This window comes from Pleurodeles waltl, unplaced genomic scaffold (assembly GCF_031143425.1).
Source record: "Pleurodeles waltl isolate 20211129_DDA unplaced genomic scaffold, aPleWal1.hap1.20221129 scaffold_197, whole genome shotgun sequence".
NCBI lineage: Eukaryota > Metazoa > Chordata > Amphibia > Caudata > Salamandridae > Pleurodeles > Pleurodeles waltl.
Window position 1 is genome coordinate 15032 of NW_027149903.1, and position 27494 is coordinate 42525.

At 34.6% G+C, this 27494-nt stretch overlaps 29 non-coding genes across 29 annotated transcripts; all 29 read right to left on the reverse strand.

Annotated features, from left to right (window-relative positions):
* Positions 1-183: 183 nt before the first annotated feature.
* TRNAK-UUU (transfer RNA lysine (anticodon UUU)) lies at positions 184-256 on the reverse strand. Its single transcript has one exon. It is a non-coding gene; the product is annotated as a tRNA-Lys (tRNA).
* Positions 257-1666: 1410 nt separating this feature from the next.
* TRNAR-UCU (transfer RNA arginine (anticodon UCU)) lies at positions 1667-1758 on the reverse strand. Its single transcript is given in 2 exon segments — positions 1667-1702; positions 1722-1758. It is a non-coding gene; the product is annotated as a tRNA-Arg (tRNA).
* Positions 1759-2067: 309 nt separating this feature from the next.
* Positions 2068-2140, reverse strand: TRNAK-UUU (transfer RNA lysine (anticodon UUU)). Its single transcript has one exon. It is a non-coding gene; the product is annotated as a tRNA-Lys (tRNA).
* A 1410-nt stretch (positions 2141-3550) lies between these two features.
* Positions 3551-3642, reverse strand: TRNAR-UCU (transfer RNA arginine (anticodon UCU)). Its single transcript is given in 2 exon segments — positions 3551-3586; positions 3606-3642. It is a non-coding gene; the product is annotated as a tRNA-Arg (tRNA).
* Positions 3643-3951: 309 nt separating this feature from the next.
* TRNAK-UUU (transfer RNA lysine (anticodon UUU)) lies at positions 3952-4024 on the reverse strand. Its single transcript has one exon. It is a non-coding gene; the product is annotated as a tRNA-Lys (tRNA).
* A 1410-nt stretch (positions 4025-5434) lies between these two features.
* Positions 5435-5526, reverse strand: TRNAR-UCU (transfer RNA arginine (anticodon UCU)). The gene is given in 2 exon segments: positions 5435-5470; positions 5490-5526. It is a non-coding gene; the product is annotated as a tRNA-Arg (tRNA).
* Positions 5527-5835: 309 nt separating this feature from the next.
* Positions 5836-5908, reverse strand: TRNAK-UUU (transfer RNA lysine (anticodon UUU)). Its single transcript has one exon. It is a non-coding gene; the product is annotated as a tRNA-Lys (tRNA).
* A 1410-nt stretch (positions 5909-7318) lies between these two features.
* Positions 7319-7410, reverse strand: TRNAR-UCU (transfer RNA arginine (anticodon UCU)). Its single transcript is given in 2 exon segments — positions 7319-7354; positions 7374-7410. It is a non-coding gene; the product is annotated as a tRNA-Arg (tRNA).
* Positions 7411-7719: 309 nt separating this feature from the next.
* On the reverse strand, positions 7720-7792 carry TRNAK-UUU (transfer RNA lysine (anticodon UUU)). The gene has a single exon. It is a non-coding gene; the product is annotated as a tRNA-Lys (tRNA).
* A 1410-nt stretch (positions 7793-9202) lies between these two features.
* Positions 9203-9294, reverse strand: TRNAR-UCU (transfer RNA arginine (anticodon UCU)). Its single transcript is given in 2 exon segments — positions 9203-9238; positions 9258-9294. It is a non-coding gene; the product is annotated as a tRNA-Arg (tRNA).
* A 309-nt stretch (positions 9295-9603) lies between these two features.
* On the reverse strand, positions 9604-9676 carry TRNAK-UUU (transfer RNA lysine (anticodon UUU)). Its single transcript has one exon. It is a non-coding gene; the product is annotated as a tRNA-Lys (tRNA).
* Positions 9677-11086: 1410 nt separating this feature from the next.
* On the reverse strand, positions 11087-11178 carry TRNAR-UCU (transfer RNA arginine (anticodon UCU)). The gene is given in 2 exon segments: positions 11087-11122; positions 11142-11178. It is a non-coding gene; the product is annotated as a tRNA-Arg (tRNA).
* Positions 11179-11487: 309 nt separating this feature from the next.
* TRNAK-UUU (transfer RNA lysine (anticodon UUU)) lies at positions 11488-11560 on the reverse strand. The gene has a single exon. It is a non-coding gene; the product is annotated as a tRNA-Lys (tRNA).
* Positions 11561-12970: 1410 nt separating this feature from the next.
* Positions 12971-13062, reverse strand: TRNAR-UCU (transfer RNA arginine (anticodon UCU)). The gene is given in 2 exon segments: positions 12971-13006; positions 13026-13062. It is a non-coding gene; the product is annotated as a tRNA-Arg (tRNA).
* A 309-nt stretch (positions 13063-13371) lies between these two features.
* On the reverse strand, positions 13372-13444 carry TRNAK-UUU (transfer RNA lysine (anticodon UUU)). Its single transcript has one exon. It is a non-coding gene; the product is annotated as a tRNA-Lys (tRNA).
* A 1410-nt stretch (positions 13445-14854) lies between these two features.
* TRNAR-UCU (transfer RNA arginine (anticodon UCU)) lies at positions 14855-14946 on the reverse strand. Its single transcript is given in 2 exon segments — positions 14855-14890; positions 14910-14946. It is a non-coding gene; the product is annotated as a tRNA-Arg (tRNA).
* A 309-nt stretch (positions 14947-15255) lies between these two features.
* TRNAK-UUU (transfer RNA lysine (anticodon UUU)) lies at positions 15256-15328 on the reverse strand. The gene has a single exon. It is a non-coding gene; the product is annotated as a tRNA-Lys (tRNA).
* A 1410-nt stretch (positions 15329-16738) lies between these two features.
* TRNAR-UCU (transfer RNA arginine (anticodon UCU)) lies at positions 16739-16830 on the reverse strand. The gene is given in 2 exon segments: positions 16739-16774; positions 16794-16830. It is a non-coding gene; the product is annotated as a tRNA-Arg (tRNA).
* A 309-nt stretch (positions 16831-17139) lies between these two features.
* TRNAK-UUU (transfer RNA lysine (anticodon UUU)) lies at positions 17140-17212 on the reverse strand. The gene has a single exon. It is a non-coding gene; the product is annotated as a tRNA-Lys (tRNA).
* Positions 17213-18622: 1410 nt separating this feature from the next.
* Positions 18623-18714, reverse strand: TRNAR-UCU (transfer RNA arginine (anticodon UCU)). Its single transcript is given in 2 exon segments — positions 18623-18658; positions 18678-18714. It is a non-coding gene; the product is annotated as a tRNA-Arg (tRNA).
* Positions 18715-19023: 309 nt separating this feature from the next.
* Positions 19024-19096, reverse strand: TRNAK-UUU (transfer RNA lysine (anticodon UUU)). The gene has a single exon. It is a non-coding gene; the product is annotated as a tRNA-Lys (tRNA).
* A 1410-nt stretch (positions 19097-20506) lies between these two features.
* TRNAR-UCU (transfer RNA arginine (anticodon UCU)) lies at positions 20507-20598 on the reverse strand. The gene is given in 2 exon segments: positions 20507-20542; positions 20562-20598. It is a non-coding gene; the product is annotated as a tRNA-Arg (tRNA).
* A 309-nt stretch (positions 20599-20907) lies between these two features.
* On the reverse strand, positions 20908-20980 carry TRNAK-UUU (transfer RNA lysine (anticodon UUU)). Its single transcript has one exon. It is a non-coding gene; the product is annotated as a tRNA-Lys (tRNA).
* Positions 20981-22390: 1410 nt separating this feature from the next.
* TRNAR-UCU (transfer RNA arginine (anticodon UCU)) lies at positions 22391-22482 on the reverse strand. Its single transcript is given in 2 exon segments — positions 22391-22426; positions 22446-22482. It is a non-coding gene; the product is annotated as a tRNA-Arg (tRNA).
* Positions 22483-22791: 309 nt separating this feature from the next.
* TRNAK-UUU (transfer RNA lysine (anticodon UUU)) lies at positions 22792-22864 on the reverse strand. The gene has a single exon. It is a non-coding gene; the product is annotated as a tRNA-Lys (tRNA).
* Positions 22865-24274: 1410 nt separating this feature from the next.
* On the reverse strand, positions 24275-24366 carry TRNAR-UCU (transfer RNA arginine (anticodon UCU)). The gene is given in 2 exon segments: positions 24275-24310; positions 24330-24366. It is a non-coding gene; the product is annotated as a tRNA-Arg (tRNA).
* Positions 24367-24675: 309 nt separating this feature from the next.
* Positions 24676-24748, reverse strand: TRNAK-UUU (transfer RNA lysine (anticodon UUU)). The gene has a single exon. It is a non-coding gene; the product is annotated as a tRNA-Lys (tRNA).
* A 1410-nt stretch (positions 24749-26158) lies between these two features.
* Positions 26159-26250, reverse strand: TRNAR-UCU (transfer RNA arginine (anticodon UCU)). Its single transcript is given in 2 exon segments — positions 26159-26194; positions 26214-26250. It is a non-coding gene; the product is annotated as a tRNA-Arg (tRNA).
* A 309-nt stretch (positions 26251-26559) lies between these two features.
* Positions 26560-26632, reverse strand: TRNAK-UUU (transfer RNA lysine (anticodon UUU)). The gene has a single exon. It is a non-coding gene; the product is annotated as a tRNA-Lys (tRNA).
* Between the last annotated feature and the right edge of the window lie 862 nt (positions 26633-27494).

Here is a 27494-nt window from a genome sequence, read left to right on the forward strand (position 1 = left end):
AGATATTCAACATGCCAAACTACATGATACAGTTGGATAAGTCTACTCAAAAGGCCTCTGACGGATAAAATCTTGACAATTTAAAAAACTCCATTTAAGAAGGTTTTGCAATTCTGTCAATGTAATATCTTGTTCATCATGCAATAGAAACTAAAAGAGTACTTCTTCTTAAACATAGCACCCCGCCTGCACAGGGACGTGAACCCTGGACCCTCAGATTAAAAGTCTGATGCTCTACCGACTGAGCTATCCAGGCTCTGCTTACTCTAATCTTCAAATCACATTAAAACAATTTGGAAGGATACCAACCTTACATTTACTGACAATCATTTATTATTATCATTACATATATTGATAATCAATATGTAGAGTTTTATCATGAATTGATATTTCAAGCTTTTGACATCTCAGCATTATATTTTATCTCTTTAAGTCCTGAAATTTGTACCATCTCATTTTCTGCTGATTCGGAATTCATGCTTCTTCATTGACAATACACAATTAAGAAAGGACCAAAAACTCTTACTGCCTAATACATTATATTTTACTCAGTCTACCTGTCAATTTCCTCTTATATGTAGATTATACAATATTTTCTATTCAAGTGGTGTCGGTTGAAAAAAGGGCTTCTTTCAAAGGCCATTTTGGTGAATGATTTCAGAGCAAGAAGAAGCTGCATTATTTATTGCAATTTCAATTCATTATAAAAGAAATGTAGGACAACATTGCCTCTGGTGGGATTCAAAACCACAACTTTTGAATGCCTTCTTTACATTACTCTTGAAAGCCAAAGCACTATCCATTGTGCCACAGAGCCAATCTTTTTAGGAGGTCGGACAGAAATGATCAAATAAAATAATGAGCTAGCAGCTGCTCATCAACTTTATGAAGTTGGTAGGAATCTATGATCCTGGATTTATGTTGAGCATTGAATAGCAAAAATGATATTCAACATGTCAAACCATACAATGCAGTTGGTTAAGTGTTAAGTCGACTCAAAAGGCATAGCACAGATAAAACAGCAAGGAGTTTAACAACTCCATATAAGAAGGTTTTGCAATTCCCTTAATGTAATATCTTATTCATCAAGCAGTGGAAACTTCAAGAGTGCATCTTCTTAAACATAACACACTGCCTGAACAGGAACTTCAAACCTGGACACTCATATTAAAAGTCTGCTGTGCCACTCACTGAACTATCCAGTGTCTACTAACTTTCATCTTCAATTCATCTTAAAACAATGTGGAAGGATACCAACCGACACTATATTTATGAATATGATTGCATATATTGACAAGCATTATGTAGCGTTTGATAGTGAACTGATATTTCAAACTTTTGAAACCTCAGCATTAAATGTCATCTATTTTAAGTCCTGAAATATGTACTATCTCATTTTCTGCTGACTTAGAATTCATGCTTCTTCAGTGACAGTATACAATTGAGAAAGGGCCGAAACTCCTACTATCTAGTAAATTATATTTTCATCAGTACACCTGACAATTTCCTCTTGCATATTGATTATACAATGTTTTCTATTCAAGCACTCTTTGTTTAAAACAGGCCTTCTTTCAAAGGCTATTTTGGTAAATGATTTTGGGTGAAGCTGAAGCTGCATTGTTTATTGCTATTTCAATTCGTTATGAAAGAAATTGAGCAATAATATTGACTCTGGTGGGATTCGAACCCACAGCCTTTGAATGCCTTTTTTAACATTTTCCTAGAAGTCCAATGCGCTATCCATTGCGCCACAGAGCCAACCTGCACCAAGAAACTTTTCAGAAATTCTGAAATAAAATAATGAGCAAGCAACTGATGATCAACTTTACAAAGTTGATAGGATACTATAATCATGGTTACATGTTGAGCATTGCATGGGGAAAAAGATATTCAACATGCCAAACTACATGATACAGTTGGATAAGTCTACTCAAAAGGCCTCTGACGGATAAAATCTTGACAATTTAAAAAACTCCATTTAAGAAGGTTTTGCAATTCTGTCAATGTAATATCTTGTTCATCATGCAATAGAAACTAAAAGAGTACTTCTTCTTAAACATAGCACCCCGCCTGCACAGGGACGTGAACCCTGGACCCTCAGATTAAAAGTCTGATGCTCTACCGACTGAGCTATCCAGGCTCTGCTTACTCTAATCTTCAAATCACATTAAAACAATTTGGAAGGATACCAACCTTACATTTACTGACAATCATTTATTATTATCATTACATATATTGATAATCAATATGTAGAGTTTTATCATGAATTGATATTTCAAGCTTTTGACATCTCAGCATTATATTTTATCTCTTTAAGTCCTGAAATTTGTACCATCTCATTTTCTGCTGATTCGGAATTCATGCTTCTTCATTGACAATACACAATTAAGAAAGGACCAAAAACTCTTACTGCCTAATACATTATATTTTACTCAGTCTACCTGTCAATTTCCTCTTATATGTAGATTATACAATATTTTCTATTCAAGTGGTGTCGGTTGAAAAAAGGGCTTCTTTCAAAGGCCATTTTGGTGAATGATTTCAGAGCAAGAAGAAGCTGCATTATTTATTGCAATTTCAATTCATTATAAAAGAAATGTAGGACAACATTGCCTCTGGTGGGATTCAAAACCACAACTTTTGAATGCCTTCTTTACATTACTCTTGAAAGCCAAAGCACTATCCATTGTGCCACAGAGCCAATCTTTTTAGGAGGTCGGACAGAAATGATCAAATAAAATAATGAGCTAGCAGCTGCTCATCAACTTTATGAAGTTGGTAGGAATCTATGATCCTGGATTTATGTTGAGCATTGAATAGCAAAAATGATATTCAACATGTCAAACCATACAATGCAGTTGGTTAAGTGTTAAGTCGACTCAAAAGGCATAGCACAGATAAAACAGCAAGGAGTTTAACAACTCCATATAAGAAGGTTTTGCAATTCCCTTAATGTAATATCTTATTCATCAAGCAGTGGAAACTTCAAGAGTGCATCTTCTTAAACATAACACACTGCCTGAACAGGAACTTCAAACCTGGACACTCATATTAAAAGTCTGCTGTGCCACTCACTGAACTATCCAGTGTCTACTAACTTTCATCTTCAATTCATCTTAAAACAATGTGGAAGGATACCAACCGACACTATATTTATGAATATGATTGCATATATTGACAAGCATTATGTAGCGTTTGATAGTGAACTGATATTTCAAACTTTTGAAACCTCAGCATTAAATGTCATCTATTTTAAGTCCTGAAATATGTACTATCTCATTTTCTGCTGACTTAGAATTCATGCTTCTTCAGTGACAGTATACAATTGAGAAAGGGCCGAAACTCCTACTATCTAGTAAATTATATTTTCATCAGTACACCTGACAATTTCCTCTTGCATATTGATTATACAATGTTTTCTATTCAAGCACTCTTTGTTTAAAACAGGCCTTCTTTCAAAGGCTATTTTGGTAAATGATTTTGGGTGAAGCTGAAGCTGCATTGTTTATTGCTATTTCAATTCGTTATGAAAGAAATTGAGCAATAATATTGACTCTGGTGGGATTCGAACCCACAGCCTTTGAATGCCTTTTTTAACATTTTCCTAGAAGTCCAATGCGCTATCCATTGCGCCACAGAGCCAACCTGCACCAAGAAACTTTTCAGAAATTCCGAAATAAAATAATGAGCAAGCAACTGATGATCAACTTTACAAAGTTGATAGGATACTATAATCATGGTTACATGTTGAGCATTGCATGGGGAAAAAGATATTCAACATGCCAAACTACATGATACAGTTGGATAAGTCTACTCAAAAGGCCTCTGACGGATAAAATCTTGACAATTTAAAAAACTCCATTTAAGAAGGTTTTGCAATTCTGTCAATGTAATATCTTGTTCATCATGCAATAGAAACTAAAAGAGTACTTCTTCTTAAACATAGCACCCCGCCTGAACAGGGACTTGAACCCTGGACCCTCAGATTAAAAGTCTGATGCTCTACCGACTGAGCTATCCAGGCTCTGCTTACTCTAATGTTCAAATCACATTAAAACAATTTGGAAGGATACCAACCTTACATTTACTGACAATCATTTATTATTATCATTACATATATTGATAATCAATATGTAGAGTTTTATCATGAATTGATATTTCAAGCTTTTGACATCTCAGCATTATATTTTATCTCTTTAAGTCCTGAAATTTGTACCATCTCATTTTCTGCTGATTCGGAATTCATGCTTCTTCATTGACAATACACAATTAAGAAAGGACCAAAAACTCTTACTGCCTAATACATTATATTTTACTCAGTCTACCTGTCAATTTCCTCTTATATGTAGATTATACAATATTTTCTATTCAAGTGGTGTCGGTTGAAAAAAGGGCTTCTTTCAAAGGCCATTTTGGTGAATGATTTCAGAGCAAGAAGAAGCTGCATTATTTATTGCAATTTCAATTCATTATAAAAGAAATGTAGGACAACATTGCCTCTGGTGGGATTCAAAACCACAACTTTTGACTGCCTTCTTTACATTACTCTTGAAAGCCAAAGCAGTATCCATTGTGCCACAGAGCCAATCTTTTTAGGATGTCGGACAGAAATGATCAAATAAAATAATGAGCTAGCAGCTGCTCATCAACTTTATAAAGTTGTTAGGAATCTATGATCCTGGATTTATGTTGAGCATTGAATAGCAAAAATGATATTCAACATGTCAAACCATACAATGCAGTTGGTTAAGTGTTAAGTCGACTCAAAAGGCATAGCACAGATAAAACAGCAAGGAGTTTAACAACTCCATATAAGAAGGTTTTGCAATTCCCTTAATGTAATATCTTATTCATCAAGCAGTGGAAACTTCAAGAGTGCATCTTCTTAAACATAACACACTGCCTGAACAGGAACTTCAAACCTGGACACTCATATTAAAAGTCTGCTGTGCCACTCACTGAACTATCCAGTGTCTACTAACTTTCATCTTCAAATCATCTTAAAACTATGTGGAAGGATACCAACCGACACTACATTTATGAATATGATTGCATATATTGACAAGCATTATGTAGCGTTTGATAGTGAACTGATATTTCAAACTTTTGAAACCTCAGCATTAAATGTCATCTATTTTAAGTCCTGAAATATGTACTATCTCATTTTCTGCTGACTTAGAATTCATGCTTCTTCAGTGACAGTATACAATTGAGAAAGGGCCGAAACTCCTACTATCTAGTAAATTATATTTTCATCAGTACACCTGACAATTTCCTCTTGCATATTGATTATACAATGTTTTCTATTCAAGCACTCTTTGTTTAAAACAGGCCTTCTTTCAAAGGCTATTTTGGTAAATGATTTTGGGTGAAGCTGAAGCTGCATTGTTTATTGCTATTTCAATTCGTTATGAAAGAAATTGAGCAATAATATTGACTCTGGTGGGATTCGAACCCACAGCCTTTGAATGCCTTTTTTAACATTTTCCTAGAAGTCCAATGCGCTATCCATTGCGCCACAGAGCCAACCTGCACCAAGAAACTTTTCAGAAATTCTGAAATAAAATAATGAGCAAGCAACTGATGATCAACTTTACAAAGTTGATAGGATACTATAATCATGGTTACATGTTGAGCATTGCATGGGGAAAAAGATATTCAACATGCCAAACTACATGATACAGTTGGATAAGTCTACTCAAAAGGCCTCTGACGGATAAAATCTTGACAATTTAAAAAACTCCATTTAAGAAGGTTTTGCAATTCTGTCAATGTAATATCTTGTTCATCATGCAATAGAAACTAAAAGAGTACTTCTTCTTAAACATAGCACCCCGCCTGCACAGGGACGTGAACCCTGGACCCTCAGATTAAAAGTCTGATGCTCTACCGACTGAGCTATCCAGGCTCTGCTTACTCTAATCTTCAAATCACATTAAAACAATTTGGAAGGATACCAACCTTACATTTACTGACAATCATTTATTATTATCATTACATATATTGATAATCAATATGTAGAGTTTTATCATGAATTGATATTTCAAGCTTTTGACATCTCAGCATTATATTTTATCTCTTTAAGTCCTGAAATTTGTACCATCTCATTTTCTGCTGATTCGGAATTCATGCTTCTTCATTGACAATACACAATTAAGAAAGGACCAAAAACTCTTACTGCCTAATACATTATATTTTACTCAGTCTACCTGTCAATTTCCTCTTATATGTAGATTATACAATATTTTCTATTCAAGTGGTGTCGGTTGAAAAAAGGGCTTCTTTCAAAGGCCATTTTGGTGAATGATTTCAGAGCAAGAAGAAGCTGCATTATTTATTGCAATTTCAATTCATTATAAAAGAAATGTAGGACAACATTGCCTCTGGTGGGATTCAAAACCACAACTTTTGAATGCCTTCTTTACATTACTCTTGAAAGCCAAAGCACTATCCATTGTGCCACAGAGCCAATCTTTTTAGGAGGTCGGACAGAAATGATCAAATAAAATAATGAGCTAGCAGCTGCTCATCAACTTTATGAAGTTGTTAGGAATCTATGATCCTGGATTTATGTTGAGCATTGAATAGCAAAAATGATATTCAACATGTCAAACCATACAATGCAGTTGGTTAAGTGTTAAGTCGACTCAAAAGGCATAGCACAGATAAAACAGCAAGGAGTTTAACAACTCCATATAAGAAGGTTTTGCAATTCCCTTAATGTAATATCTTATTCATCAAGCAGTGGAAACTTCAAGAGTGCATCTTCTTAAACATAACACACTGCCTGAACAGGAACTTCAAACCTGGACACTCATATTAAAAGTCTGCTGTGCCACTCACTGAACTATCCAGTGTCTACTAACTTTCATCTTCAATTCATCTTAAAACAATGTGGAAGGATTCCAACCGACACTATATTTATGAATATGATTGCATATATTGACAAGCATTATGTAGCGTTTGATAGTGAACTGATATTTCAAACTTTTGAAACCTCAGCATTAAATGTCATCTATTTTAAGTCCTGAAATATGTACTATCTCATTTTCTGCTGACTTAGAATTCATGCTTCTTCAGTGACAGTATACAATTGAGAAAGGGCCGAAACTCCTACTATCTAGTAAATTATATTTTCATCAGTACACCTGACAATTTCCTCTTGCATATTGATTATACAATGTTTTCTATTCAAGCACTCTTTGTTTAAAGCAGGCCTTCTTTCAAAGGCTATTTTGGTAAATGATTTTGGGTGAAGCTGAAGCTGCATTGTTTATTGCTATTTCAATTCGTTATGAAAGAAATTGAGCAATAATATTGACTCTGGTGGGATTCGAACCCACAGCCTTTGAATGCCTTTTTTAACATTTTCCTAGAAGCCCAATGCGCTATCCATTGCGCCACAGAGCCAACCTGCACCAAGAAACTTTTCAGAAATTCTGAAATAAAATAATGAGCAAGCAACTGATGATCAACTTTACAAAGTTGATAGGATACTATAATCATGGTTACATGTTGAGCATTGCATGGGGAAAAAGATATTCAACATGCCAAACTACATGATACAGTTGGATAAGTCTACTCAAAAGGCCTCTGACGGATAAAATCTTGACAATTTAAAAAACTCCATTTAAGAAGGTTTTGCAATTCTGTCAATGTAATATCTTGTTCATCATGCAATAGAAACTAAAAGAGTACTTCTTCTTAAACATAGCACCCCGCCTGCACAGGGACGTGAACCCTGGACCCTCAGATTAAAAGTCTGATGCTCTACCGACTGAGCTATCCAGGCTCTGCTTACTCTAATCTTCAAATCACATTAAAACAATTTGGAAGGATACCAACCTTACATTTACTGACAATCATTTATTATTATCATTACATATATTGATAATCAATATGTAGAGTTTTATCATGAATTGATATTTCAAGCTTTTGACATCTCAGCATTATATTTTATCTCTTTAAGTCCTGAAATTTGTACCATCTCATTTTCTGCTGATTCGGAATTCATGCTTCTTCATTGACAATACACAATTAAGAAAGGACCAAAAACTCTTACTGCCTAATACATTATATTTTACTCAGTCTACCTGTCAATTTCCTCTTATATGTAGATTATACAATATTTTCTATTCAAGTGGTGTCGGTTGAAAAAAGGGCTTCTTTCAAAGGCCATTTTGGTGAATGATTTCAGAGCAAGAAGAAGCTGCATTATTTATTGCAATTTCAATTCATTATAAAAGAAATGTAGGACAACATTGCCTCTGGTGGGATTCAAAACCACAACTTTTGAATGCCTTCTTTACATTACTCTTGAAAGCCAAAGCACTATCCATTGTGCCACAGAGCCAATCTTTTTAGGAGGTCGGACAGAAATGATCAAATAAAATAATGAGCTAGCAGCTGCTCATCAACTTTATGAAGTTGGTAGGAATCTATGATCCTGGATTTATGTTGAGCATTGAATAGCAAAAATGATATTCAACATGTCAAACCATACAATGCAGTTGGTTAAGTGTTAAGTCGACTCAAAAGGCATAGCACAGATAAAACAGCAAGGAGTTTAACAACTCCATATAAGAAGGTTTTGCAATTCCCTTAATGTAATATCTTATTCATCAAGCAGTGGAAACTTCAAGAGTGCATCTTCTTAAACATAACACACTGCTTGAACAGGAACTTCAAACCTGGACACTCATATTAAAAGTCTGCTGTGCCACTCACTGAACTATCCAGTGTCTACTAACTTTCATCTTCAATTCATCTTAAAACAATGTGGAAGGATACCAACCGACACTATATTTATGAATATGATTGCATATATTGACAAGCATTATGTAGCGTTTGATAGTGAACTGATATTTCAAACTTTTGAAACCTCAGCATTAAATGTCATCTATTTTAAGTCCTGAAATATGTACTATCTCATTTTCTGCTGACTTAGAATTCATGCTTCTTCAGTGACAGTATACAATTGAGAAAGGGCCGAAACTCCTACTATCTAGTAAATTATATTTTCATCAGTACACCTGACAATTTCCTCTTGCATATTGATTATACAATGTTTTCTATTCAAGCACTCTTTGTTTAAAACAGGCCTTCTTTCAAAGGCTATTTTGGTAAATGATTTTGGGTGAAGCTGAAGCTGCATTGTTTATTGCTATTTCAATTCGTTATGAAAGAAATTGAGCAATAATATTGACTCTGGTGGGATTCGAACCCACAGCCTTTGAATGCCTTTTTTAACATTTTCCTAGAAGTCCAATGCGCTATCCATTGCGCCACAGAGCCAACCTGCACCAAGAAACTTTTCAGAAATTCTGAAATAAAATAATGAGCAAGCAACTGATGATCAACTTTACAAAGTTGATAGGATACTATAATCATGGTTACATGTTGAGCATTGCATGGGGAAAAAGATATTCAACATGCCAAACTACATGATACAGTTGGATAAGTCTACTCAAAAGGCCTCTGACGGATAAAATCTTGACAATTTAAAAAACTCCATTTAAGAAGGTTTTGCAATTCTGTCAATGTAATATCTTGTTCATCATGCAATAGAAACTAAAAGAGTACTTCTTCTTAAACATAGCACCCCGCCTGCACAGGGACGTGAACCCTGGACCCTCAGATTAAAAGTCTGATGCTCTACCGACTGAGCTATCCAGGCTCTGCTTACTCTAATCTTCAAATCACATTAAAACAATTTGGAAGGATACCAACCTTACATTTACTGACAATCATTTATTATTATCATTACATATATTGATAATCAATATGTAGAGTTTTATCATGAATTGATATTTCAAGCTTTTGACATCTCAGCATTATATTTTATCTCTTTAAGTCCTGAAATTTGTACCATCTCATTTTCTGCTGATTCGGAATTCATGCTTCTTCATTGACAATACACAATTAAGAAAGGACCAAAAACTCTTACTGCCTAATACATTATATTTTACTCAGTCTACCTGTCAATTTCCTCTTATATGTAGATTATACAATATTTTCTATTCAAGTGGTGTCGGTTGAAAAAAGGGCTTCTTTCAAAGGCCATTTTGGTGAATGATTTCAGAGCAAGAAGAAGCTGCATTATTTATTGCAATTTCAATTCATTATAAAAGAAATGTAGGACAACATTGCCTCTGGTGGGATTCAAAACCACAACTTTTGAATGCCTTCTTTACATTACTCTTGAAAGCCAAAGCACTATCCATTGTGCCACAGAGCCAATCTTTTTAGGAGGTCGGACAGAAATGATCAAATAAAATAATGAGCTAGCAGCTGCTCATCAACTTTATGAAGTTGTTAGGAATCTATGATCCTGGATTTATGTTGAGCATTGAATAGCAAAAATGATATTCAACATGTCAAACCATACAATGCAGTTGGTTAAGTGTTAAGTCGACTCAAAAGGCATAGCACAGATAAAACAGCAAGGAGTTTAACAACTCCATATAAGAAGGTTTTGCAATTCCCTTAATGTAATATCTTATTCATCAAGCAGTGGAAACTTCAAGAGTGCATCTTCTTAAACATAACACACTGCCTGAACAGGAACTTCAAACCTGGACACTCATATTAAAAGTCTGCTGTGCCACTCACTGAACTATCCAGTGTCTACTAACTTTCATCTTCAATTCATCTTAAAACAATGTGGAAGGATTCCAACCGACACTATATTTATGAATATGATTGCATATATTGACAAGCATTATGTAGCGTTTGATAGTGAACTGATATTTCAAACTTTTGAAACCTCAGCATTAAATGTCATCTATTTTAAGTCCTGAAATATGTACTATCTCATTTTCTGCTGACTTAGAATTCATGCTTCTTCAGTGACAGTATACAATTGAGAAAGGGCCGAAACTCCTACTATCTAGTAAATTATATTTTCATCAGTACACCTGACAATTTCCTCTTGCATATTGATTATACAATGTTTTCTATTCAAGCACTCTTTGTTTAAAACAGGCCTTCTTTCAAAGGCTATTTTGGTAAATGATTTTGGGTGAAGCTGAAGCTGCATTGTTTATTGCTATTTCAATTCGTTATGAAAGAAATTGAGCAATAATATTGACTCTGGTGGGATTCGAACCCACAGCCTTTGAATGCCTTTTTTAACATTTTCCTAGAAGTCCAATGCGCTATCCATTGCGCCACAGAGCCAACCTGCACCAAGAAACTTTTCAGAAATTCTGAAATAAAATAATGAGCAAGCAACTGATGATCAACTTTACAAAGTTGATAGGATACTATAATCATGGTTACATGTTGAGCATTGCATGGGGAAAAAGATATTCAACATGCCAAACTACATGATACAGTTGGATAAGTCTACTCAAAAGGCCTCTGACGGATAAAATCTTGACAATTTAAAAAACTCCATTTAAGAAGGTTTTGCAATTCTGTCAATGTAATATCTTGTTCATCATGCAATAGAAACTAAAAGAGTACTTCTTCTTAAACATAGCACCCCGCCTGCACAGGGACGTGAACCCTGGACCCTCAGATTAAAAGTCTGATGCTCTACCGACTGAGCTATCCAGGCTCTGCTTACTCTAATCTTCAAATCACATTAAAACAATTTGGAAGGATACCAACCTTACATTTACTGACAATCATTTATTATTATCATTACATATATTGATAATCAATATGTAGAGTTTTATCATGAATTGATATTTCAAGCTTTTGACATCTCAGCATTATATTTTATCTCTTTAAGTCCTGAAATTTGTACCATCTCATTTTCTGCTGATTCGGAATTCATGCTTCTTCATTGACAATACACAATTAAGAAAGGACCAAAAACTCTTACTGCCTAATACATTATATTTTACTCAGTCTACCTGTCAATTTCCTCTTATATGTAGATTATACAATATTTTCTATTCAAGTGGTGTCGGTTGAAAAAAGGGCTTCTTTCAAAGGCCATTTTGGTGAATGATTTCAGAGCAAGAAGAAGCTGCATTATTTATTGCAATTTCAATTCATTATAAAAGAAATGTAGGACAACATTGCCTCTGGTGGGATTCAAAACCACAACTTTTGAATGCCTTCTTTACATTACTCTTGAAAGCCAAAGCACTATCCATTGTGCCACAGAGCCAATCTTTTTAGGAGGTCGGACAGAAATGATCAAATAAAATAATGAGCTAGCAGCTGCTCATCAACTTTATGAAGTTGGTAGGAATCTATGATCCTGGATTTATGTTGAGCATTGAATAGCAAAAATGATATTCAACATGTCAAACCATACAATGCAGTTGGTTAAGTGTTAAGTCGACTCAAAAGGCATAGCACAGATAAAACAGCAAGGAGTTTAACAACTCCATATAAGAAGGTTTTGCAATTCCCTTAATGTAATATCTTATTCATCAAGCAGTGGAAACTTCAAGAGTGCATCTTCTTAAACATAACACACTGCCTGAACAGGAACTTCAAACCTGGACACTCATATTAAAAGTCTGCTGTGCCACTCACTGAACTATCCAGTGTCTACTAACTTTCATCTTCAATTCATCTTAAAACAATGTGGAAGGATACCAACCGACACTATATTTATGAATATGATTGCATATATTGACAAGCATTATGTAGCGTTTGATAGTGAACTGATATTTCAAACTTTTGAAACCTCAGCATTAAATGTCATCTATTTTAAGTCCTGAAATATGTACTATCTCATTTTCTGCTGACTTAGAATTCATGCTTCTTCAGTGACAGTATACAATTGAGAAAGGGCCGAAACTCCTACTATCTAGTAAATTATATTTTCATCAGTACACCTGACAATTTCCTCTTGCATATTGATTATACAATGTTTTCTATTCAAGCACTCTTTGTTTAAAACAGGCCTTCTTTCAAAGGCTATTTTGGTAAATGATTTTGGGTGAAGCTGAAGCTGCATTGTTTATTGCTATTTCAATTCGTTATGAAAGAAATTGAGCAATAATATTGACTCTGGTGGGATTCGAACCCACAGCCTTTGAATGCCTTTTTTAACATTTTCCTAGAAGTCCAATGCGCTATCCATTGCGCCACAGAGCCAACCTGCACCAAGAAACTTTTCAGAAATTCTGAAATAAAATAATGAGCAAGCAACTGATGATCAACTTTACAAAGTTGATAGGATACTATAATCATGGTTACATGTTGAGCATTGCATGGGGAAAAAGATATTCAACATGCCAAACTACATGATACAGTTGGATAAGTCTACTCAAAAGGCCTCTGACGGATAAAATCTTGACAATTTAAAAAACTCCATTTAAGAAGGTTTTGCAATTCTGTCAATGTAATATCTTGTTCATCATGCAATAGAAACTAAAAGAGTACTTCTTCTTAAACATAGCACCCCGCCTGCACAGGGACGTGAACCCTGGACCCTCAGATTAAAAGTCTGATGCTCTACCGACTGAGCTATCCAGGCTCTGCTTACTCTAATCTTCAAATCACATTAAAACAATTTGGAAGGATACCAACCTTACATTTACTGACAATCATTTATTATTATCATTACATATATTGATAATCAATATGTAGAGTTTTATCATGAATTGATATTTCAAGCTTTTGACATCTCAGCATTATATTTTATCTCTTTAAGTCCTGAAATTTGTACCATCTCATTTTCTGCTGATTCGGAATTCATGCTTCTTCATTGACAATACACAATTAAGAAAGGACCAAAAACTCTTACTGCCTAATACATTATATTTTACTCAGTCTACCTGTCAATTTCCTCTTATATGTAGATTATACAATATTTTCTATTCAAGTGGTGTCGGTTGAAAAAAGGGCTTCTTTCAAAGGCCATTTTGGTGAATGATTTCAGAGCAAGAAGAAGCTGCATTATTTATTGCAATTTCAATTCATTATAAAAGAAATGTAGGACAACATTGCCTCTGGTGGGATTCAAAACCACAACTTTTGAATGCCTTCTTTACATTACTCTTGAAAGCCAAAGCACTATCCATTGTGCCACAGAGCCAATCTTTTTAGGAGGTCGGACAGAAATGATCAAATAAAATAATGAGCTAGCAGCTGCTCATCAACTTTATGAAGTTGGTAGGAATCTATGATCCTGGATTTATGTTGAGCATTGAATAGCAAAAATGATATTCAACATGTCAAACCATACAATGCAGTTGGTTAAGTGTTAAGTCGACTCAAAAGGCATAGCACAGATAAAACAGCAAGGAGTTTAACAACTCCATATAAGAAGGTTTTGCAATTCCCTTAATGTAATATCTTATTCATCAAGCAGTGGAAACTTCAAGAGTGCATCTTCTTAAACATAACACACTGCCTGAACAGGAACTTCAAACCTGGACACTCATATTAAAAGTCTGCTGTGCCACTCACTGAACTATCCAGTGTCTACTAACTTTCATCTTCAATTCATCTTAAAACAATGTGGAAGGATACCAACCGACACTATATTTATGAATATGATTGCATATATTGACAAGCATTATGTAGCGTTTGATAGTGAACTGATATTTCAAACTTTTGAAACCTCAGCATTAAATGTCATCTATTTTAAGTCCTGAAATATGTACTATCTCATTTTCTGCTGACTTAGAATTCATGCTTCTTCAGTGACAGTATACAATTGAGAAAGGGCCGAAACTCCTACTATCTAGTAAATTATATTTTCATCAGTACACCTGACAATTTCCTCTTGCATATTGATTATACAATGTTTTCTATTCAAGCACTCTTTGTTTAAAACAGGCCTTCTTTCAAAGGCTATTTTGGTAAATGATTTTGGGTGAAGCTGAAGCTGCATTGTTTATTGCTATTTCAATTCGTTATGAAAGAAATTGAGCAATAATATTGACTCTGGTGGGATTCGAACCCACAGCCTTTGAATGCCTTTTTTAACATTTTCCTAGAAGTCCAATGCGCTATCCATTGCGCCACAGAGCCAACCTGCACCAAGAAACTTTTCAGAAATTCCGAAATAAAATAATGAGCAAGCAACTGATGATCAACTTTACAAAGTTGATAGGATACTATAATCATGGTTACATGTTGAGCATTGCATGGGGAAAAAGATATTCAACATGCCAAACTACATGATACAGTTGGATAAGTCTACTCAAAAGGCCTCTGACGGATAAAATCTTGACAATTTAAAAAACTCCATTTAAGAAGGTTTTGCAATTCTGTCAATGTAATATCTTGTTCATCATGCAATAGAAACTAAAAGAGTACTTCTTCTTAAACATAGCACCCCGCCTGAACAGGGACTTGAACCCTGGACCCTCAGATTAAAAGTCTGATGCTCTACCGACTGAGCTATCCAGGCTCTGCTTACTCTAATGTTCAAATCACATTAAAACAATTTGGAAGGATACCAACCTTACATTTACTGACAATCATTTATTATTATCATTACATATATTGATAATCAATATGTAGAGTTTTATCATGAATTGATATTTCAAGCTTTTGACATCTCAGCATTATATTTTATCTCTTTAAGTCCTGAAATTTGTACCATCTCATTTTCTGCTGATTCGGAATTCATGCTTCTTCATTGACAATACACAATTAAGAAAGGACCAAAAACTCTTACTGCCTAATACATTATATTTTACTCAGTCTACCTGTCAATTTCCTCTTATATGTAGATTATACAATATTTTCTATTCAAGTGGTGTCGGTTGAAAAAAGGGCTTCTTTCAAAGGCCATTTTGGTGAATGATTTCAGAGCAAGAAGAAGCTGCATTATTTATTGCAATTTCAATTCATTATAAAAGAAATGTAGGACAACATTGCCTCTGGTGGGATTCAAAACCACAACTTTTGACTGCCTTCTTTACATTACTCTTGAAAGCCAAAGCAGTATCCATTGTGCCACAGAGCCAATCTTTTTAGGATGTCGGACAGAAATGATCAAATAAAATAATGAGCTAGCAGCTGCTCATCAACTTTATAAAGTTGTTAGGAATCTATGATCCTGGATTTATGTTGAGCATTGAATAGCAAAAATGATATTCAACATGTCAAACCATACAATGCAGTTGGTTAAGTGTTAAGTCGACTCAAAAGGCATAGCACAGATAAAACAGCAAGGAGTTTAACAACTCCATATAAGAAGGTTTTGCAATTCCCTTAATGTAATATCTTATTCATCAAGCAGTGGAAACTTCAAGAGTGCATCTTCTTAAACATAACACACTGCCTGAACAGGAACTTCAAACCTGGACACTCATATTAAAAGTCTGCTGTGCCACTCACTGAACTATCCAGTGTCTACTAACTTTCATCTTCAAATCATCTTAAAACTATGTGGAAGGATACCAACCGACACTACATTTATGAATATGATTGCATATATTGACAAGCATTATGTAGCGTTTGATAGTGAACTGATATTTCAAACTTTTGAAACCTCAGCATTAAATGTCATCTATTTTAAGTCCTGAAATATGTACTATCTCATTTTCTGCTGACTTAGAATTCATGCTTCTTCAGTGACAGTATACAATTGAGAAAGGGCCGAAACTCCTACTATCTAGTAAATTATATTTTCATCAGTACACCTGACAATTTCCTCTTGCATATTGATTATACAATGTTTTCTATTCAAGCACTCTTTGTTTAAAACAGGCCTTCTTTCAAAGGCTATTTTGGTAAATGATTTTGGGTGAAGCTGAAGCTGCATTGTTTATTGCTATTTCAATTCGTTATGAAAGAAATTGAGCAATAATATTGACTCTGGTGGGATTCGAACCCACAGCCTTTGAATGCCTTTTTTAACATTTTCCTAGAAGTCCAATGCGCTATCCATTGCGCCACAGAGCCAACCTGCACCAAGAAACTTTTCAGAAATTCTGAAATAAAATAATGAGCAAGCAACTGATGATCAACTTTACAAAGTTGATAGGATACTATAATCATGGTTACATGTTGAGCATTGCATGGGGAAAAAGATATTCAACATGCCAAACTACATGATACAGTTGGATAAGTCTACTCAAAAGGCCTCTGACGGATAAAATCTTGACAATTTAAAAAACTCCATTTAAGAAGGTTTTGCAATTCTGTCAATGTAATATCTTGTTCATCATGCAATAGAAACTAAAAGAGTACTTCTTCTTAAACATAGCAACCCGCCTGCACAGGGACGTGAACCCTGGACCCTCAGATTAAAAGTCTGATGCTCTACCGACTGAGCTATCCAGGCTCTGCTTACTCTAATCTTCAAATCACATTAAAACAATTTGGAAGGATACCAACCTTACATTTACTGACAATCATTTATTATTATCATTACATATATTGATAATCAATATGTAGAGTTTTATCATGAATTGATATTTCAAGCTTTTGACATCTCAGCATTATATTTTATCTCTTTAAGTCCTGAAATTTGTACCATCTCATTTTCTGCTGATTCGGAATTCATGCTTCTTCATTGACAATACACAATTAAGAAAGGACCAAAAACTCTTACTGCCTAATACATTATATTTTACTCAGTCTACCTGTCAATTTCCTCTTATATGTAGATTATACAATATTTTCTATTCAAGTGGTGTCGGTTGAAAAAAGGGCTTCTTTCAAAGGCCATTTTGGTGAATGATTTCAGAGCAAGAAGAAGCTGCATTATTTATTGCAATTTCAATTCATTATAAAAGAAATGTAGGACAACATTGCCTCTGGTGGGATTCAAAACCACAACTTTTGAATGCCTTCTTTACATTACTCTTGAAAGCCAAAGCACTATCCATTGTGCCACAGAGCCAATCTTTTTAGGAGGTCGGACAGAAATGATCAAATAAAATAATGAGCTAGCAGCTGCTCATCAACTTTATGAAGTTGTTAGGAATCTATGATCCTGGATTTATGTTGAGCATTGAATAGCAAAAATGATATTCAACATGTCAAACCATACAATGCAGTTGGTTAAGTGTTAAGTCGACTCAAAAGGCATAGCACAGATAAAACAGCAAGGAGTTTAACAACTCCATATAAGAAGGTTTTGCAATTCCCTTAATGTAATATCTTATTCATCAAGCAGTGGAAACTTCAAGAGTGCATCTTCTTAAACATAACACACTGCCTGAACAGGAACTTCAAACCTGGACACTCATATTAAAAGTCTGCTGTGCCACTCACTGAACTATCCAGTGTCTACTAACTTTCATCTTCAATTCATCTTAAAACAATATGGAAGGATTCCAACCGACACTATATTTATGAATATGATTGCATATATTGACAAGCATTATGTAGCGTTTGATAGTGAACTGATATTTCAAACTTTTGAAACCTCAGCATTAAATGTCATCTATTTTAAGTCCTGAAATATGTACTATCTCATTTTCTGCTGACTTAGAATTCATGCTTCTTCAGTGACAGTATACAATTGAGAAAGGGCCGAAACTCCTACTATCTAGTAAATTATATTTTCATCAGTACACCTGACAATTTCCTCTTGCATATTGATTATACAATGTTTTCTATTCAAGCACTCTTTGTTTAAAACAGGCCTTCTTTCAAAGGCTATTTTGGTAAATGATTTTGGGTGAAGCTGAAGCTGCATTGTTTATTGCTATTTCAATTCGTTATGAAAGAAATTGAGCAATAATATTGACTCTGGTGGGATTCGAACCCACAGCCTTTGAATGCCTTTTTTAACATTTTCCTAGAAGTCCAATGCGCTATCCATTGCGCCACAGAGCCAACCTGCACCAAGAAACTTTTCAGAAATTCTGAAATAAAATAATGAGCAAGCAACTGATGATCAACTTTACAAAGTTGATAGGATACTATAATCATGGTTACATGTTGAGCATTGCATGGGGAAAAAGATATTCAACATGCCAAACTACATGATACAGTTGGATAAGTCTACTCAAAAGGCCTCTGACGGATAAAATCTTGACAATTTAAAAAACTCCATTTAAGAAGGTTTTGCAATTCTGTCAATGTAATATCTTGTTCATCATGCAATAGAAACTAAAAGAGTACTTCTTCTTAAACATAGCACCCCGCCTGCACAGGGACGTGAACCCTGGACCCTCAGATTAAAAGTCTGATGCTCTACCGACTGAGCTATCCAGGCTCTGCTTACTCTAATCTTCAAATCACATTAAAACAATTTGGAAGGATACCAACCTTACATTTACTGACAATCATTTATTATTATCATTACATATATTGATAATCAATATGTAGAGTTTTATCATGAATTGATATTTCAAGCTTTTGACATCTCAGCATTATATTTTATCTCTTTAAGTCCTGAAATTTGTACCATCTCATTTTCTGCTGATTCGGAATTCATGCTTCTTCATTGACAATACACAATTAAGAAAGGACCAAAAACTCTTACTGCCTAATACATTATATTTTACTCAGTCTACCTGTCAATTTCCTCTTATATGTAGATTATACAATATTTTCTATTCAAGTGGTGTCGGTTGAAAAAAGGGCTTCTTTCAAAGGCCATTTTGGTGAATGATTTCAGAGCAAGAAGAAGCTGCATTATTTATTGCAATTTCAATTCATTATAAAAGAAATGTAGGACAACATTGCCTCTGGTGGGATTCAAAACCACAACTTTTGAATGCCTTCTTTACATTACTCTTGAAAGCCAAAGCACTATCCATTGTGCCACAGAGCCAATCTTTTTAGGAGGTCGGACAGAAATGATCAAATAAAATAATGAGCTAGCAGCTGCTCATCAACTTTATGAAGTTGGTAGGAATCTATGATCCTGGATTTATGTTGAGCATTGAATAGCAAAAATGATATTCAACATGTCAAACCATACAATGCAGTTGGTTAAGTGTTAAGTCGACTCAAAAGGCATAGCACAGATAAAACAGCAAGGAGTTTAACAACTCCATATAAGAAGGTTTTGCAATTCCCTTAATGTAATATCTTATTCATCAAGCAGTGGAAACTTCAAGAGTGCATCTTCTTAAACATAACACACTGCCTGAACAGGAACTTCAAACCTGGACACTCATATTAAAAGTCTGCTGTGCCACTCACTGAACTATCCAGTGTCTACTAACTTTCATCTTCAATTCATCTTAAAACAATGTGGAAGGATACCAACCGACACTATATTTATGAATATGATTGCATATATTGACAAGCATTATGTAGCGTTTGATAGTGAACTGATATTTCAAACTTTTGAAACCTCAGCATTAAATGTCATCTATTTTAAGTCCTGAAATATGTACTATCTCATTTTCTGCTGACTTAGAATTCATGCTTCTTCAGTGACAGTATACAATTGAGAAAGGGCCGAAACTCCTACTATCTAGTAAATTATATTTTCATCAGTACACCTGACAATTTCCTCTTGCATATTGATTATACAATGTTTTCTATTCAAGCACTCTTTGTTTAAAACAGGCCTTCTTTCAAAGGCTATTTTGGTAAATGATTTTGGGTGAAGCTGAAGCTGCATTGTTTATTGCTATTTCAATTCGTTATGAAAGAAATTGAGCAATAATATTGACTCTGGTGGGATTCGAACCCACAGCCTTTGAATGCCTTTTTTAACATTTTCCTAGAAGTCCAATGCGCTATCCATTGCGCCACAGAGCCAACCTGCACCAAGAAACTTTTCAGAAATTCTGAAATAAAATAATGAGCAAGCAACTGATGATCAACTTTACAAAGTTGATAGGATACTATAATCATGGTTACATGTTGAGCATTGCATGGGGAAAAAGATATTCAACATGCCAAACTACATGATACAGTTGGATAAGTCTACTCAAAAGGCCTCTGACGGATAAAATCTTGACAATTTAAAAAACTCCATTTAAGAAGGTTTTGCAATTCTGTCAATGTAATATCTTGTTCATCATGCAATAGAAACTAAAAGAGTACTTCTTCTTAAACATAGCACCCCGCCTGCACAGGGACGTGAACCCTGGACCCTCAGATTAAAAGTCTGATGCTCTACCGACTGAGCTATCCAGGCTCTGCTTACTCTAATCTTCAAATCACATTAAAACAATTTGGAAGGATACCAACCTTACATTTACTGACAATCATTTATTATTATCATTACATATATTGATAATCAATATGTAGAGTTTTATCATGAATTGATATTTCAAGCTTTTGACATCTCAGCATTATATTTTATCTCTTTAAGTCCTGAAATTTGTACCATCTCATTTTCTGCTGATTCGGAATTCATGCTTCTTCATTGACAATACACAATTAAGAAAGGACCAAAAACTCTTACTGCCTAATACATTATATTTTACTCAGTCTACCTGTCAATTTCCTCTTATATGTAGATTATACAATATTTTCTATTCAAGTGGTGTCGGTTGAAAAAAGGGCTTCTTTCAAAGGCCATTTTGGTGAATGATTTCAGAGCAAGAAGAAGCTGCATTATTTATTGCAATTTCAATTCATTATAAAAGAAATGTAGGACAACATTGCCTCTGGTGGGATTCAAAACCACAACTTTTGAATGCCTTCTTTACATTACTCTTGAAAGCCAAAGCACTATCCATTGTGCCACAGAGCCAATCTTTTTAGGAGGTCGGACAGAAATGATCAAATAAAATAATGAGCTAGCAGCTGCTCATCAACTTTATGAAGTTGGTAGGAATCTATGATCCTGGATTTATGTTGAGCATTGAATAGCAAAAATGATATTCAACATGTCAAACCATACAATGCAGTTGGTTAAGTGTTAAGTCGACTCAAAAGGCATAGCACAGATAAAACAGCAAGGAGTTTAACAACTCCATATAAGAAGGTTTTGCAATTCCCTTAATGTAATATCTTATTCATCAAGCAGTGGAAACTTCAAGAGTGCATCTTCTTAAACATAACACACTGCCTGAACAGGAACTTCAAACCTGGACACTCATATTAAAAGTCTGCTGTGCCACTCACTGAACTATCCAGTGTCTACTAACTTTCATCTTCAATTCATCTTAAAACAATGTGGAAGGATACCAACCGACACTATATTTATGAATATGATTGCATATATTGACAAGCATTATGTAGCGTTTGATAGTGAACTGATATTTCAAACTTTTGAAACCTCAGCATTAAATGTCATCTATTTTAAGTCCTGAAATATGTACTATCTCATTTTCTGCTGACTTAGAATTCATGCTTCTTCAGTGACAGTATACAATTGAGAAAGGGCCGAAACTCCTACTATCTAGTAAATTATATTTTCATCAGTACACCTGACAATTTCCTCTTGCATATTGATTATACAATGTTTTCTATTCAAGCACTCTTTGTTTAAAACAGGCCTTCTTTCAAAGGCTATTTTGGTAAATGATTTTGGGTGAAGCTGAAGCTGCATTGTTTATTGCTATTTCAATTCGTTATGAAAGAAATTGAGCAATAATATTGACTCTGGTGGGATTCGAACCCACAGCCTTTGAATGCCTTTTTTAACATTTTCCTAGAAGTCCAATGCGCTATCCATTGCGCCACAGAGCCAACCTGCACCAAGAAACTTTTCAGAAATTCTGAAATAAAATAATGAGCAAGCAACTGATGATCAACTTTACAAAGTTGATAGGATACTATAATCATGGTTACATGTTGAGCATTGCATGGGGAAAAAGATATTCAACATGCCAAACTACATGATACAGTTGGATAAGTCTACTCAAAAGGCCTCTGACGGATAAAATCTTGACAATTTAAAAAACTCCATTTAAGAAGGTTTTGCAATTCTGTCAATGTAATATCTTGTTCATCATGCAATAGAAACTAAAAGAGTACTTCTTCTTAAACATAGCACCCCGCCTGCACAGGGACGTGAACCCTGGACCCTCAGATTAAAAGTCTGATGCTCTACCGACTGAGCTATCCAGGCTCTGCTTACTCTAATCTTCAAATCACATTAAAACAATTTGGAAGGATACCAACCTTACATTTACTGACAATCATTTATTATTATCATTACATATATTGATAATCAATATGTAGAGTTTTATCATGAATTGATATTTCAAGCTTTTGACATCTCAGCATTATATTTTATCTCTTTAAGTCCTGAAATTTGTACCATCTCATTTTCTGCTGATTCGGAATTCATGCTTCTTCATTGACAATACACAATTAAGAAAGGACCAAAAACTCTTACTGCCTAATACATTATATTTTACTCAGTCTACCTGTCAATTTCCTCTTATATGTAGATTATACAATATTTTCTATTCAAGTGGTGTCGGTTGAAAAAAGGGCTTCTTTCAAAGGCCATTTTGGTGAATGATTTCAGAGCAAGAAGAAGCTGCATTATTTATTGCAATTTCAATTCATTATAAAAGAAATGTAGGACAACATTGCCTCTGGTGGGATTCAAAACCACAACTTTTGAATGCCTTCTTTACATTACTCTTGAAAGCCAAAGCACTATCCATTGTGCCACAGAGCCAATCTTTTTAGGAGGTCGGACAGAAATGATCAAATAAAATAATGAGCTAGCAGCTGCTCATCAACTTTATGAAGTTGGTAGGAATCTATGATCCTGGATTTATGTTGAGCATTGAATAGCAAAAATGATATTCAACATGTCAAACCATACAATGCAGTTGGTTAAGTGTTAAGTCGACTCAAAAGGCATAGCACAGATAAAACAGCAAGGAGTTTAACAACTCCATATAAGAAGGTTTTGCAATTCCCTTAATGTAATATCTTATTCATCAAGCAGTGGAAACTTCAAGAGTGCATCTTCTTAAACATAACACACTGCCTGAACAGGAACTTCAAACCTGGACACTCATATTAAAAGTCTGCTGTGCCACTCACTGAACTATCCAGTGTCTACTAACTTTCATCTTCAATTCATCTTAAAACAATGTGGAAGGATACCAACCGACACTATATTTATGAATATGATTGCATATATTGACAAGCATTATGTAGCGTTTGATAGTGAACTGATATTTCAAACTTTTGAAACCTCAGCATTAAATGTCATCTATTTTAAGTCCTGAAATATGTACTATCTCATTTTCTGCTGACTTAGAATTCATGCTTCTTCAGTGACAGTATACAATTGAGAAAGGGCCGAAACTCCTACTATCTAGTAAATTATATTTTCATCAGTACACCTGACAATTTCCTCTTGCATATTGATTATACAATGTTTTCTATTCAAGCACTCTTTGTTTAAAACAGGCCTTCTTTCAAAGGCTATTTTGGTAAATGATTTTGGGTGAAGCTGAAGCTGCATTGTTTATTGCTATTTCAATTCGTTATGAAAGAAATTGAGCAATAATATTGACTCTGGTGGGATTCGAACCCACAGCCTTTGAATGCCTTTTTTAACATTTTCCTAGAAGTCCAATGCGCTATCCATTGCGCCACAGAGCCAACCTGCACCAAGAAACTTTTCAGAAATTCCGAAATAAAATAATGAGCAAGCAACTGATGATCAACTTTACAAAGTTGATAGGATACTATAATCATGGTTACATGTTGAGCATTGCATGGGGAAAAAGATATTCAACATGCCAAACTACATGATACAGTTGGATAAGTCTACTCAAAAGGCCTCTGACGGATAAAATCTTGACAATTTAAAAAACTCCATTTAAGAAGGTTTTGCAATTCTGTCAATGTAATATCTTGTTCATCATGCAATAGAAACTAAAAGAGTACTTCTTCTTAAACATAGCACCCCGCCTGAACAGGGACTTGAACCCTGGACCCTCAGATTAAAAGTCTGATGCTCTACCGACTGAGCTATCCAGGCTCTGCTTACTCTAATGTTCAAATCACATTAAAACAATTTGGAAGGATACCAACCTTACATTTACTGACAATCATTTATTATTATCATTACATATATTGATAATCAATATGTAGAGTTTTATCATGAATTGATATTTCAAGCTTTTGACATCTCAGCATTATATTTTATCTCTTTAAGTCCTGAAATTTGTACCATCTCATTTTCTGCTGATTCGGAATTCATGCTTCTTCATTGACAATACACAATTAAGAAAGGACCAAAAACTCTTACTGCCTAATACATTATATTTTACTCAGTCTACCTGTCAATTTCCTCTTATATGTAGATTATACAATATTTTCTATTCAAGTGGTGTCGGTTGAAAAAAGGGCTTCTTTCAAAGGCCATTTTGGTGAATGATTTCAGAGCAAGAAGAAGCTGCATTATTTATTGCAATTTCAATTCATTATAAAAGAAATGTAGGACAACATTGCCTCTGGTGGGATTCAAAACCACAACTTTTGACTGCCTTCTTTACATTACTCTTGAAAGCCAAAGCAGTATCCATTGTGCCACAGAGCCAATCTTTTTAGGATGTCGGACAGAAATGATCAAATAAAATAATGAGCTAGCAGCTGCTCATCAACTTTATAAAGTTGTTAGGAATCTATGATCCTGGATTTATGTTGAGCATTGAATAGCAAAAATGATATTCAACATGTCAAACCATACAATGCAGTTGGTTAAGTGTTAAGTCGACTCAAAAGGCATAGCACAGATAAAACAGCAAGGAGTTTAACAACTCCATATAAGAAGGTTTTGCAATTCCCTTAATGTAATATCTTATTCATCAAGCAGTGGAAACTTCAAGAGTGCATCTTCTTAAACATAACACACTGCCTGAACAGGAACTTCAAACCTGGACACTCATATTAAAAGTCTGCTGTGCCACTCACTGAACTATCCAGTGTCTACTAACTTTCATCTTCAAATCATCTTAAAACTATGTGGAAGGATACCAACCGACACTACATTTATGAATATGATTGCATATATTGACAAGCATTATGTAGCGTTTGATAGTGAACTGATATTTCAAACTTTTGAAACCTCAGCATTAAATGTCATCTATTTTAAGTCCTGAAATATGTACTATCTCATTTTCTGCTGACTTAGAATTCATGCTTCTTCAGTGACAGTATACAATTGAGAAAGGGCCGAAACTCCTACTATCTAGTAAATTATATTTTCATCAGTACACCTGACAATTTCCTCTTGCATATTGATTATACAATGTTTTCTATTCAAGCACTCTTTGTTTAAAACAGGCCTTCTTTCAAAGGCTATTTTGGTAAATGATTTTGGGTGAAGCTGAAGCTGCATTGTTTATTGCTATTTCAATTCGTTATGAAAGAAATTGAGCAATAATATTGACTCTGGTGGGATTCGAACCCACAGCCTTTGAATGCCTTTTTTAACATTTTCCTAGAAGTCCAATGCGCTATCCATTGCGCCACAGAGCCAACCTGCACCAAGAAACTTTTCAGAAATTCTGAAATAAAATAATGAGCAAGCAACTGATGATCAACTTTACAAAGTTGATAGGATACTATAATCATGGTTACATGTTGAGCATTGCATGGGGAAAAAGATATTCAACATGCCAAACTACATGATACAGTTGGATAAGTCTACTCAAAAGGCCTCTGACGGATAAAATCTTGACAATTTAAAAAACTCCATTTAAGAAGGTTTTGCAATTCTGTCAATGTAATATCTTGTTCATCATGCAATAGAAACTAAAAGAGTACTTCTTCTTAAACATAGCAACCCGCCTGCACAGGGACGTGAACCCTGGACCCTCAGATTAAAAGTCTGATGCTCTACCGACTGAGCTATCCAGGCTCTGCTTACTCTAATCTTCAAATCACATTAAAACAATTTGGAAGGATACCAACCTTACATTTACTGACAATCATTTATTATTATCATTACATATATTGATAATCAATATGTAGAGTTTTATCATGAATTGATATTTCAAGCTTTTGACATCTCAGCATTATATTTTATCTCTTTAAGTCCTGAAATTTGTACCATCTCATTTTCTGCTGATTCGGAATTCATGCTTCTTCATTGACAATACACAATTAAGAAAGGACCAAAAACTCTTACTGCCTAATACATTATATTTTACTCAGTCTACCTGTCAATTTCCTCTTATATGTAGATTATACAATATTTTCTATTCAAGTGGTGTCGGTTGAAAAAAGGGCTTCTTTCAAAGGCCATTTTGGTGAATGATTTCAGAGCAAGAAGAAGCTGCATTATTTATTGCAATTTCAATTCATTATAAAAGAAATGTAGGACAACATTGCCTCTGGTGGGATTCAAAACCACAACTTTTGAATGCCTTCTTTACATTACTCTTGAAAGCCAAAGCACTATCCATTGTGCCACAGAGCCAATCTTTTTAGGAGGTCGGACAGAAATGATCAAATAAAATAATGAGCTAGCAGCTGCTCATCAACTTTATGAAGTTGTTAGGAATCTATGATCCTGGATTTATGTTGAGCATTGAATAGCAAAAATGATATTCAACATGTCAAACCATACAATGCAGTTGGTTAAGTGTTAAGTCGACTCAAAAGGCATAGCACAGATAAAACAGCAAGGAGTTTAACAACTCCATATAAGAAGGTTTTGCAATTCCCTTAATGTAATATCTTATTCATCAAGCAGTGGAAACTTCAAGAGTGCATCTTCT